Source organism: Pelodiscus sinensis, chromosome 10 (assembly GCF_052426305.1).
Source record: "Pelodiscus sinensis isolate ZL-2025 chromosome 10, ASM5242630v1, whole genome shotgun sequence".
NCBI lineage: Eukaryota > Metazoa > Chordata > Testudines > Trionychidae > Pelodiscus > Pelodiscus sinensis.
Genome location: NC_143061.1, coordinates 12,189,987 through 12,202,290, shown reverse-complemented (window position 1 = coordinate 12,202,290; position 12,304 = coordinate 12,189,987). Strand labels below are relative to the sequence as shown.

General features: G+C 46.7%; 1 long non-coding RNA gene across 1 annotated transcript; it reads left to right on the top strand.

Moving 5' to 3' along the window:
* Positions 1-1,013: 1,013 nt before the first annotated feature.
* On the top strand, positions 1,014-12,081 carry LOC112546260 (uncharacterized). Its single transcript, XR_003089911.3, has 4 exons — positions 1,014-1,336; positions 1,892-1,965; positions 3,702-3,802; positions 11,866-12,081. It is a non-coding gene; the product is annotated as an uncharacterized LOC112546260 (long non-coding RNA).
* The last annotated feature ends 223 nt before the right edge of the window (positions 12,082-12,304 follow it).

The following is a 12,304-nucleotide window of genomic DNA, read 5'->3' as shown; positions in this document are numbered from 1 at the left end:
TGTGAACAGCACAGAGACATGGATCGAGTATTAATTACTGTCACTTCCATGTGCTAAAGTAACTTAGGGCAGTGGAAAAAGCAATGACATCCCACTCAACAAGCTACTACCAACAAACACTTGTAAATCATGTGTTCAGACTTTTTTTTAAAAGAGACGTAAGGGGAAATGGAGCTCCACAAGTTAACACATAGAGCCTGTGGGTCTGACTGCTCACAGCATTAGCCCAATCCTATGCTAATATAAATCCACCAATTGAGCTTCTCTGAAGCAATGTAGAGGTGAACCAGGCCCTGAGTTCATTTTCCAGCCCACAGACTAATATCAAGTAATGGCGTTTAGATTCATCAATGGCAAACATCACTTGAAACAGAACTACCGGGGAGAAAGTTGTCCAAAGTCCCTTATACAGGAATCTCTCACTCATAGAATTCTATAGTGATAGAAATGTAGCCGTGTTAGTCTGGTGTAGCTGAAACAAAATACAGGACTATGATAGTCTTTAAAGTACTACATAGTCCTGAATAGAATTCTGTATGATCTTTTAGTTTGTCCATAAAAGTGAGTTAGTGAGGTACTATACAATGTCTGGTGCTGCTTTGTCCAGTGCTTCCACCAAGACATCTTTTCCGCAACGACTTTCGTTCACTGCCAGTAGATGACACAATCACTCCTATCACTGGAGAACTCTGCATCTGACATGGGATGCAAGTCTCCCATCGCCATGATTGAATTACAAGGAGTGCTATGGCTTGTCTACACTACAGAGAAGTTTGAAGCTTCTGCAGTCCATCTTCTGGGGTTTGAATGAGTGGCTCTAGTGAAGAAACACTCATCTGAACTGAAAGGCCGCCAATATTGTTGGTGCCAATAGTCCTGCTCCTCACAAGGAGCAAAGGAAGTTGATAGGAGTGTGTGCTCCCATCAACCTTCTCCTGTGTGAATGGCACCAAAACACAATTTAAGATACTTCGACTCCAGCTACATAATTAACATAGTTGGAGTTGTCTCTTAAGTCAACTTTCTCCGTTAGTCTGGTCTACACTAATGGATTTATTAGGGCATGGATAAATGGATTCTCATGGATAAAACCCAGATGAATTGGAGTGGAGTTTACTGAAGCATGGAAATATATCGAAGGATAAGAAAGACACATGGCCAAATGACATGTAAAAATAAAGAAACTGTAGTAGACCATGCTACTTCTCTTGCTTGTCTGATGCTATTCTAAATTATCCACAGGTTTTTGTACTGGAGGTTACAGCATCTGATCTTGGCTTGGAAGGGAAAGTATTAAGCTCATTTGGATGAAGCTCTGAGATCATTGTGGAGAAAGGTAATGTAATACAATTCATGGAAAGGGGCTTTGGGCAATCAGTTCCCTTCACCTACCAACCACAGACAAACAACTCTGTCTAGTTAATACTGACAACACACCACTAGTACTTCCTCACTAGTTATGGTTATCTGTACTGCGGCTGTTCAGTGGCTGTCAGTCTGTTAAATATTAATTATTTATATGTATCATGGTAGCACCTAAAATCCTACAGTGAAATCAGCCACCCCCTTCCCATTCTGCTAAAAATTGTATGTACACATAATAAAAGATATTGCTTGGCCTCAAGGGTTTGCTGTCTAAACAGACCAGCTGGACACAGGTTGGAAGGGAACACGGTGTCACAGAGCAATGAAATGACTTCCATAAGCTCACTCCAAAGTTCAGCAGTATGGTCAAGGACAGAATGCAGGCCAAGCTGAAGGCCAATGCCCTATCCCACAAACCTTAATGGCTTTCCAGAATATATTACATGGCAGTTGCTTGACTTAAAAGATCCATATTGGTTGAAAAGCAGTTCAGTTTTTCTCTCTCTACTTCTCCCCTTTGTACTAGATAACGTGTAGAGGAGCACTGCAATAGCATGGCCTCAATGAATCCCAGCTATCCATATGGCTTTCCAACATTTGGTATGATCACTCTGTTTATCAACATAGAATCATAGAATACTAGGACTGGAAGGGACCTCGAGAGGTCATCGAGTCCAGTCCCCTGCCCTCATGGCAGGACCAAATACTGTCTAGACCATCCCTGATAGACATTTATCTAACCTACTCTTAAATATCTCCACAGATGGAGATTCCACAACCTCCCTGGGCAATTTATTCCAGTGTTTGACTACCCTGACAGTTAGGAACATACCTGATGTGCAGATTCAAATAGACATTGGAGTGTGAATTATTCAGAGCTTGGTACCTAATGAATCATTGACTTTTGCTATATAAATGCCATATGAGATACAACTATAGAACAAATGCCTGGTTCATAAATACACCTTTATGATCACTGCACAAAACTTCACAGTCTTATAAAACTTTGCATTCTAAAACGTGGGCATCTTTCCTGTAGAAACTATATTAACTGAATATTTCAAAAGGAAGTGAACATCGATAAGGTGTGTTGTTTGTGTGCTGTTGTGTGTAGTAGGGTCCTCTCACCTCATGAGCAAGTCTGAGCACTATATTCCGTTATCTTTGATTTGGAGTTGCTTCGTTCTCCTGGCAACCTCCTTCCAGTTCATTGTGTCTGTAGTTTCTGTGCTTTTCCATCCAGTCAAAAGAATGAGAGTCGCATCTTTTTGGAAACTGGCTTGTATCCATTCCATGCAGTGGCTGGCAAGAGGAATAATGCTGTTTGCACTCCCGCTGGGCAAGTGCATGATTGGTGTGATGTATCCCATTTACCCGAGCCAAGTGTGCCTATTACTTTCAGTAATGAAGGGAAATGAAAAGAAAATTAAGTGTATTCTGCTTCAGAAGATAACCTTATTGAACCAGCAGGCTGAAAATCTATCTACGTGCCTCCACATCTCCACTGAGGTAATCCTGGATAAGACGTTGGCATGTGAATGGCAAGGCAGTGATATAGCCAAATGAGTCGCTTCTTACAATTAATGTCCTTTCTCCTGCTCTCAGTAGAGAGCTTGTAGCATCTCATGTGACTAAGCAGGATGTTTCATCAGTTAACGGAGCAGTGCACAAATCTGAAAAGTGGAGCTTGTCAGAAACATTCCAAATGACCTTTTTTCCCTTTGGAAAAAGCCAATTTGTCGAAATTGAACTATTTTCCAGGGGCCAGTGCTTCTTTCGATGAAATTGTAAGAGAAACCACACAGGAGTCCAATCCCTGCCTGGTTTATTGCTTGCTCGCATGCTGGGGGCGGAGGGGAGGCTGCTGGAGAGTGCTGGCTGCCAGTTACCCAGGCTCTCAGATGTTTGGCAGCCCATATTCCTTGGCTTCCAGAATCTGCTGATTCCCATCAGCTCACCAGGTGGACTTTACCGGGGTAGGCAAGATATGGTCTGTGGGCTAGATAAGGCCTGCCAAGTCTTTGGTTCCAGCACATGGTCTGCCCTACCAGCCCCCTGAGGCAGGCTACCTGCCTACTGCATCCCCAGGCCACTCAAAGCTGGCTGGCTGCTCTGTATGTCTCTCTCCTTCACATGCTGTGAGGGCAGGGGACTCCTGCTGTGAGGGCAGAGGACAGGACTAGATGACCTCTCAAGGTCCCTTCCAGTTCTAATGGTCTATGGTTCTATGCCGGGAGAGGAAGGGGAGAACAGTGTGTTCCAGCCAGTGAGGGCTGTAGTGATTGTGCTGAGGGTGGAAGTAACGAGCAAAGTCTTTCCCTCTCCCCTCCCCGCAGTGTCTGGCACAGAGAGGTACATGGAGCAACCCCGCTTTGAGTGGCCTGAGGCTGCAGCAGATATGGATCTTGCCTGAGGCTGCTGGCCAGAAGCTGCCTAGGTAAGTGCCTCTTATCCAGAGCCTACATTTGGCACCCTACAATATCCTGCCCCACAATTCCCTGTCTCAGGTCACCATTCCTTCCTGACCAAGGTCACCACCCAAGCCCTCTGCACCCCACACCCACAAGTCACAACTCCCACCCAGACCCTGTACCCTCTCCTACACCTCTTCCCCAGGCCAGAATCCTCTCCTGCACCCATACCCACTCCCAGATCTCAACCCCCTCCTTGACACCAGCACCTTCTCAAATGCCACACCTTCTCCTGCACCCCAGTCCTCTACCCCGAGCTCCCTTCTGCACCTAAGCTCCATCCCAGATCCTGCATCCACTCCATAGAAAAAACTTGGAGTGGCGCCCCCATCAAAATTGCTGCCTACCCCTGGATTATACTGAAGCTAGGACTCCAGTATTCCCTAACCCCTGACTTCTCAATAAACAAGATCCCTGGCTCCCAAGCTCCCCAAATGCTTATGTCCCTGCCTGGATGGATTCCAGGGTTCCAGACAGCTCAGGGAACATCCAAAAATGTTTCCAAAAGTCAAAAGAAAATATCATGTCTTCTAAACAAAATTTGGATTTTTTTTGGTTCTGTTTCAAAAGGTTAAGAGCCAGATATTCATTTGGTATCAGTGGGTGTTGCTGAGGGTATAACCCAAGGGAGTTTGGCTAGGATTGGTGAGAGCCTATATAAGAGACGTGAGATCTAATCGATGCACATAATTTGCAAAGCTTTCTTTGGAATTCGGATCCCAGAACAGTGTTTCCAAGTGCCCTTTGCTTTGTGGGAGCTCTCCTATTTTATCCTAGGTAAATCTAAAAGCATATGGACTGTCTACTTCTCATTGGACACACATCCCTGCAAGCTGTTCACTCGGAATTAGTGCAGCCACATATTGGATGGTGCTCCCACTAAGGCAAAATAGAACAGACCTATTCAAGCATTTTAGCCTCTATATGGTCCCGATCCAAGTCCCACTGATGTGAATGGAAAAATGCCAGTTGACTTGAGTAGGAACTGAATTAGGCTAGATTTAGGTTTGGTTTAGCCATCCAAAAGTTCAGAGAGTTCCCCAAACAATTCAGATCTCCCGAGTCTGCCAAAATGGCCTGGGTATTATATTTTGCAAGATCAAGGTTTTAAGTTTTCTGTCACTATTATTTCCGATCAAAACTCTGAATACTGCAAGCATAGCCTTTCTCAGGGTACTCCACTGCCAGCCCCAGATGGTAACTGGAAATAGGAAAAAAACTTTTAAAAAGGTTTGAGTGTAGAAGTGGATAAATCTTAAAAAGGTTTGAGTGTAGAAGTGGATAAATCTTGAAAGGAGAGGGTATTCTTCTTTTTTTCTTATTTTCCACATTAATCTCTGTCTTTTTTAGAGTAATAATCAGGCATTTTACCTGCTAGCAAAATCATTGCTTTGTATTTATCATCTGGAACAAGGGCTTATAGATATTTCTCACTCAACTGAAACTACGCTCCATCATAACCATATTCAGTAATAGTTATGTGTCTATTGCAATCAACTCCTCTTCACTGCAGTGCCGCTGCTCTGTTATATTTCAGTGTCATCCATATCTATGTGCAGAATATGCAGTTGCAAAGGGCACCTGAAAAACCGGGGCATCGCTGGCTCTTAATGTCTACCCAGTGCCTCTTTTTATCCCTTTTCTGTGGCTTGGCTTCCTCCTGAGAGGCTCTAGTTAACTTAAAAGCAATAAAGTCTGCCAGATCTATTAGCAGAGCACTGAACCTGTGAAAGAGCCAATCAAGTGGTAATGAAGCCATTTAACAGGCATTTGCCAACCCCAGGTAAATACTGTCAGTTTCTGAATTTACTGTGTTAGTCTGGAGGACCTTGGTTTAAAATTTGCTTTAGGACTATTTCATTAGTGTCTTGCTGAAGATTATAAAATCACATCTCTAAAAAACTGGGCCCCCTCAGCTGCCTTCAGGCATAGGGGACCCAGTGTAAGAGTACTGCGCAGGATCCTATAAATCCTAAGGACTGCCCTACACAGGGGTATGACAAAGATGTATAAAATAATGACCTAGGCCAGGTGCATGTTCTTAAGTTTACCATAGAGCACAAGAACGAAGAGAAATATGATCACTATAAAAAGGCTGCAAAACTTATGTAGACTGAAGAAAGTATTTTATCTCGCTCACAAGTTTCTAATCCGCTTGTAGGGTTAATGGTTGCATAGCAGGGTGGTGGAAGAATGGGGTAACATTTTTTTCAGCGCTGGTGTTTCTACATAGGGGGTGTGATCCTCCTATCCTAAAAGCATGTTTAAAATAATATTACGTGGGAGTGTTTTGTTCAAAAGAAAAGTGGAAATGGGAGGTATAGTCCCAAATGAGGCCAGTGAAAGAGTTCTTCATGGTGGTTCCTAGCCTGGCAGGCCAGCAGTACTCCTCTGGGAAGAAGGATGAATAGGCTTTAGGATCCTAAAAAAGTGGAAGGTGCATGAAAGCCGAGCCAGGAAGGAGAAGAAGGAGTGAGGTGCAGGGCTGGAAAGATGTGAGGTGCCCATTGTACCTTTCAACATTCCTAGAGAGACTACGCCCCATTTCTTAGACTGTGGGACAGTCGGAGAAGTACAATCCAATGGGGACTGGGAGTAAATCAAGGCTGAGGAAAGCTATGTCTGGGGGAGTTAGTCAGCAAGAGAATTTATTATATCTGATTGTTCCCATCTTACTTCAATAACGTTCTGCTCAGCTTCTCAAGGGTATGTGTCCTTTGGCTACGTCTACACTGCAGCTCCAAGGAATGTGTCCGCTTTTCTGTGAATTTTTTTTGGAAAAGCGGACGCGTTCTTTCACCATCCCTGTAAACCTTGTTGTATGAGGAAGAAGAGAGGTGCTGAAAGAGGAGGTATTTCCGAAATCTGATGCTGTGTAGATGCGCCAAATTTCAGAAAGGCCTCTTTCAAAAGAGAAGCAGAAAAAGATACGCAAATTGCAGTATGCAAATTGTGAATCTTTTTCCGACTTTTCTTTGTAGCGTAGACACAGCCTATAGGTCCTGCTGTGGCAGCCCCATCATTCATAGGAGTAACTACTATGTGAGTCTAGTTCTGCTTTTGGGCAGACATACACTGATGTCCCATCATATTTGCAGAAGCTCCCTCTGTCCTTCCACCCCAACTCCTTTCTTCATCATCATCATCATCATCATCATCATCATCAACAACAACAACAACAACAACAGCAGCCATAGGCTTAATGCCCGTTAGTGTCCAATGCCTCCCTAACTGTTTCCTTCCATCTTTCCCTGTCCAGTGCGGAGTGGCTTAGTTTCTGTAGACTAGCTCCGCACCAATCTACTATATCATCTACCACTTTGCACTGCAGCAATATAACCCAAATGGTGTACGGATAGTAAGTTAAAGATTCAAAACTGGTACAGTGCAAGTAAGTCACTGCAGTTCTGCCAGCTATAGGAGGGGCCATAGGCATGACTGGGGGAGGAGCCACAGCCATGGGGAAGGGAAGGAATAGAGGCATGGCCTGAGGAGGGAGGAAAGGAATGGCAGGGTGGGCAGATGGGTGAGCCATGGGGATAGGAGGAGGCAGGAGCAGCGGCAGCAGGCGCCTGGTCCCTCTGGCAGGACAGGGTATCGACCAAGGTGTCGCAGTGTGCCATGAGGTCACTCCATGCCTGCTGCTGCCACTCCAGGTTGGGATTCAGCCAGTGCAACAGGGTGGCGTGTATGTCGCGCGTCACTTCCTTCCCCAGCCTGGCTTGTCTGCAGCTTGTCTGGACTCTGCGTGGTGGCGTCTCTGGAGGTGATGTGGCTGGGCCCTCCATCCCAGTTGCTCCAGCTGTGGAGAAGACACAAGAGGGGGGGCTGTCAGTCCACCCTGTGCACCTATGCCCTGAGGCTGGGGCCTCCTGTGTGAGCGGCAGGTACAAGGCCATATGTGGCTTGCACAGCATGCCCTGTGTCACGGGCCCCAAGGTGGCCAGAGGTGTGCTGCCCTCCACCCAGCCACCCTCTGCCCCCACGTGCACACATACACACCACGGCCAGGCTTGCAAGGGAAGTGTATGGCCACAGTGGATCCCCTCATGGGTGGCAGAGGAGCTGTTAGCAGCCTGGCCCTCCCTGAGGTCTGCACACACACCTGCAGCTGCTGGGCTGTCAGGTGGGAGTGGCTGCTGCCTCTCACATGCAGGCATGCCCAGGTGCTGTGTGCTGCACTCTAGGGCGTGTGTGGGGTGGTGCCCGCACCCTTGCGAGTAGCCTTGCAGCTGGCTGTGCTTCCCCCTTCCCACCTGGGGGGCAAGACTCGTGTAGCCAGGTATGAGGCATGTAGAGGGGCTGGCTGCTGTGGCTGTGTGCCACACTCTCCGCTGCACATGGGTGCACGTGCCCAGACTGCAGCAGCATGTGCTGGCCTACCAGCCGGAGCGACAGTGGGCCCCCCGCCCTCTGTGCACCCATGTCCCTTGCCCTGTGTGCATGTGTGTGCCAATGTACCTGAGGTTCCCTCCCAAGCCTCTTCGGAGGCCTGAGAGACATCCAGTCCTGCAGGGACTGGCTCCTGGGACAAGCTGACGGTGCCAATGTCCTGGTCATTGTGGTCCTCCTCCTCCTTCTCCGTCAGCAGCTGGACCTGCCCCACCATCTCCTCCAGCTCAGGGACAGGCTCCAGGCACTGGAGGATGGGCTGCTCCAGCCCGGAGTCCACTACAATGGAGGGGGAAAAGGGTCCCCCCCACACAAGGGTATGGTCAAGCTCCTGGTAGTAGGGGCAAGTTTGGGGTCCTGCCCCTGCATGCCCCCTCCACTCCCTGGCCTTCATGTATCCCTGACTGAGCTCCTTCATCTTAGCCCGGACTTGCTCCATGGTCTGGGCAGGGTGACCTCGCTCCACTAGGGATACGGCCATGCGGGAGTAGATTATGGCATTGTGGCACTTGGCCCTGGGATCATGCAGGGGGGAGTCCTCGCCCCACAATTAGAGGAGGGTTTTTATTTCTGGCATGCTCCAGGTGGGGGCATGCCTCTTGGTCCCCCTCGAGGGGTCTTGTGACCCCGTGGCTGGTTCGTGGAAGGACCTGGGGGTCTAGGGGAGCTTGCCATGAAGCCATTTGTGGCTGCAGCAGAGTGGCATGATGAACACTCCTGCTTCCTGCAAACTTGCAGCCACAAGGATTGTGCAGGGTGCCTGCAGCTTTAAAGGGTACCAGCAGACAAGGAACTTTAGAGTTCTGATTGAGGTGGCCGGAATGGCCCAGTGGCCACCATTTTTTTTCTCCTGGAGGCCAATTGTTGTGCAAAAACCCCTTTGGAGCATCCACACTTGCCTTCTTGCACAATAGCTGTAGCACTAAAAGCAGTTATGCCTCAGAAAAGGAGGTTTACCTACTGCGGAAAAAGCCCTCTGTTCTGCCATTTAACTGCCCATTTAATTGCGCAAGAACTCATTTCAGGTGTGGATGCTCCTCAGGTTTTTGTGCAAAACCTATTAGTGTACACGTAGCCTGATAGAAGGGCTCTCTTTTAATCTTTGGGTGTCCAGCCATCAACTATTTCCACCTGGAGGCTGAAAGGGGTTTTCCTAGTGGGACAGCCTTTCACAATTGTCTAGGCCAGTGGTCCCCAACGTGGTGCTCGCGGGCGCCCACCAGGTGCCGCGGTGCCCACCGGGCCATTCCTGTGCACCTGCCGAGTTATCGGGGCCAGCCCCACCCCTGGGTGCATGGCGCAAGGGCTGTGCCAGCGTATGGGTGGTGCCGGCCCCTGGGCGCGCAGCGTATGGGTGGCACCGGCCCCTGGGTGTGCAGTGTATGGGCTGTGCCAGCCCCGGCACACGGTGCAGGAGTATCCCCGCTCCTGGGCACGCGGCACAGGAGCGACGCCGGCCCCGGGAGTGCAGCGTATGGGTGGCCCTGCTCTGGGACGATGTTTCTTGCATTACTGTATAATCCTCCATTCCGATGCAGCCATTTGATTTCATTTCCATTAGCCCAGTAATGAGGTGTAGCCCTGTACTTTTCAAACCATTTTACCCATTTTTTACTGAGATTAGTGCACTCACATGCAAAGTGCAAGTAAATACGTCCACTGCTAGGCAACGTGCCTTTTCTCTGAAAGGTTAGCATTCCCATCTGCGCCTGTTGGGGGGTAATAATGACGGCAATGGCACGGATCTAAGCCTTTTATCAATGAGCAGCATGGCAGGTCTATTTGTTTAAGCCCTCACTGACACCCACAGTCTCTCTAATTCAGTCTGACAGATCCAGGCCATGTTCCAGATCTCACAAAAGAGGCAGAGGCGGATATTGATCCTCCTGTTATTGTTGGTGATTTACTGCTTCATTCCTTAACAAATGTTAAAAGAAAACAGGGAGGTCACAGCTGCAGGCTGGCAAAGTGCAGAGCAGTATAGTGCCCCTCCCCTCCTTCTGCCCCACGATCCAGCTCTTACTTTATGATTCGATGGACATGCTCTTTGGGGCTTTGGAAACAAACATCAGAAGTACAGGAAGTGGTCATGATCCAAAAGGACATAAACAGGATTTGCATTCTGACTTTGAACAACCATCGCTTGAAACATGGTTCAAAAGAAACAGCTGATTTCATAAGGCTTTTGCAGAACAACCACTGGCATACTATTAACAAAGGCATTGCTATCGATGGGTAAAGCCCAAAGATTGACCCAACAGGTTTCTTTTCTCAGGCTAAATCTGCCACTGATGCACTTGAGACCTTGAGTCAAATCACTTAACCTGAGGCACTATGGGCCAGTGCAGTGTTTCTCAACCTTTTTTTATAAAGTACTCCCTTTAAAAAAAATTAAGTACCCCCAGCACCTACAGTTTTCAGACACACAGAAAATGTTTCTACCATTGCAACACATTTGTTTAAACAACTTATTCGTAGCCAGGTGGGCGATGAAATGTTTGGGTGTAAAAGGAACAAAAATAATAAAGTGCTGTAAAACTTAAAACGTCCATAGAAGCATGTTGAGGCTAGCAAACACTTTCCCTCTGTATTTGCATTTTTATAAAACACCTATTTTTCCTTCCAAAACTGTACTTTAATGGGAAAATTTTGACCAGCCCAAATGTGTAACAGCTTATAAAGCCAGGTAAAAAGTAGGTGGATATTTGCAAAGGTACTCAAAACACCCACAAATATTAGTTGTTTGTTGTTGTTGCTGTTCACCCATCTCTACTCCTCATTCCTGCTGGTGGTGAAAGAGTTGCATCCTGACTGCTTGGAGAAGCATAAACTCCCCTGAAGGGCATGTCTACATGGTAATTAAAATTCCATGGCTGGTCCATTTCAGTTGAGTTGAGCTCAACATGCAGGGTCCAGAGCCTGGTGTCCAGCCCGAGGCTGGAAGTCTATGACAGCAACGAAACGGCCCCTTAGCTTAAGCCAGCACTGCCAGATGAGGGGTCTCATTGCAGTGTAGATGTACCCGTAGGACTTCCTCAAGTTTTGCACCAGGAAAATGCTATGGAGAATGTTCCCTGGTTCTACCTGCTCCTGACCATGAACCAGCTACTGAACTGAGGCAGGGTCCAGATGCACTATGGGCTGTGTGGAGCCAATAAGCAGAAGAAAGCATAGCTGTCTCCTTCCATGGGCTCATGGCAGGTTCTGCCAGGTCAACTTCTTCTTGCATGAGGGGCAGGGAGAATAATAGAGTAGCAATTCTGTAGCTATGCCACTTAGGCAGGTTGCCTTATAATTCTGCCAGCATTCTAACCCCAAAAGGTATTTAAATAAGCAAAAGCTAAGGCTTTGTTGGCTTTTCTTAACCTTACTTTAAAATACTGCATGTGCTTTTTTTCTTTACGATGGTTACTTTGGAATAAAACGGGAATTATTTTCAGCGTTGGAGTGCTGGAGAGATTGTGCCTCCACTGAAGTTAATTATCTGAAGCCTTCCATGTCGGCACCAGAGTAAACACCTTCAATTTATTACCATGGGCTTCAGAATGCCTAAAATATACTTAACACTTGTTTGGCTGTGATTCCGTTACTTTAAAGAATGGTGTTACAATCACACGTTTTTGTTTGCTTCTTTTAGGGAAAAATGGACATATTCTGACAAGAAGAGCAGAAACAAAATGTCATTCACTTAACTGGTATGCTGATGCCTATAATGTAAATATGAAATATATAAAGGATTTTACAGCATTTCAAACCACAAGAGAGATAAGTAATATCTTTGTAATATGAACAGAGTCATTTTCATTATCACAGAGGTTTGACAACCAGCTTCCTATGCAGTTTGTCATGTTGAATGTCACTAATACTGTCTGAATGCTGATTTGCTACTTTTGTTATGGCTCCAGTAAAGATCTGGTGTGTTTCATTTAGCAAATGCATTGATAAACAGATATAAATCTTTGGAAAGGCCATTGATAAAAAAAGTCTAATATCTCATTGATGTTTGTTCTGTGTTAGGCTTCAATACCATTTATATTGTATCCTTTTTATGAGCAGCTTGCTACTGCAGCATTCAT